Source organism: Arachis hypogaea, chromosome 10 (genome assembly GCF_003086295.3).
Source record: "Arachis hypogaea cultivar Tifrunner chromosome 10, arahy.Tifrunner.gnm2.J5K5, whole genome shotgun sequence".
Classification (NCBI taxonomy): Eukaryota; Viridiplantae; Streptophyta; class Magnoliopsida; order Fabales; family Fabaceae; genus Arachis; species Arachis hypogaea.
Window position 1 is genome coordinate 16,571,847 of NC_092045.1, and position 917 is coordinate 16,572,763.

The following is a 917-nucleotide window of genomic DNA, read 5'->3' on the forward strand; positions in this document are numbered from 1 at the left end:
GGAAGAAGCATCTCCATTCCTGCCATTGGAGCCAATAATTTTGAGCTTAAGCCTCAACTAGTTGCTTTAATGCAACAGAACTGCAAGTTTTATGGACTTCCATCTGAAGATTCTTACCAGTTTTTAACTGAATTCTTGCAGATTTGTGAGACTGTTAAGACGAATGGAGTTGATCCTGAAGTCTACAGACTCATGTTTTTCCCTTTTGCTATAAGAGACAGAGCTAGAATATGGTTGGATTCACAACCTAAGGATAGCCTGGACTCTTAGGATAAGCTGGTCACGGCTTTCTTGGATAAATTCTTTCCTCCTCAAAAGCTGAGCAAGCTTAGAGTGGATGTTCAGATTTTCAAACAAAAAGATGGTGAATCCCTCTATGAAGCTTGGGAAAGATACAAGCAGCTAACCAAAAGATGTCCATCTGACATATTTTTAGAATGGACCATATTAGATATATTCTATTATGGCTTATCTGAATTTTCGAAAATGTCATTGGACCATTTTACAGGTGGATCAATTCACTTAAAGAAAACACCTACAGATCAAGAACTCATTGACATGGTTGCAAATAACCAATTTATGTACACTTCTGAGAGGAATTCCGTGAATAATGGGACACCTCAGAGGAAGGGAGTTCTTGAGATTGATGCTCTGAATGCCATATTGGCTCAGAACAAAGTGTTGACTCAGCAAGTCAACATGATCTCTCAAAGTCTGAATGGATGGCAAAATGCATCCAACAGTACTAAAGAGGCAGCTTCTGAAGAAGCTTATGATCCTAAGAACCCTGCCATGGCAGAGGTTAATTACATGGGTGAACCTTATAGAAACACCTATAACTCATCATTGGAGAAATCATCCAAATTTCTCATGGAAGGATCAACAAAAGCCTTAACAAGGCTTTAACAATGGTGGAC

At 38.9% G+C, this 917-nt stretch overlaps 1 non-coding gene across 1 annotated transcript; it reads right to left on the minus strand.

Annotated features, from left to right (window-relative positions):
• Positions 1–324: 324 nt before the first annotated feature.
• On the minus strand, positions 325–428 carry LOC112719111 (small nucleolar RNA R71). Its single transcript, XR_003161427.1, has one exon. It is a non-coding gene; the product is annotated as a small nucleolar RNA R71 (small nucleolar RNA).
• Positions 429–917: the final 489 nt, after the last annotated feature.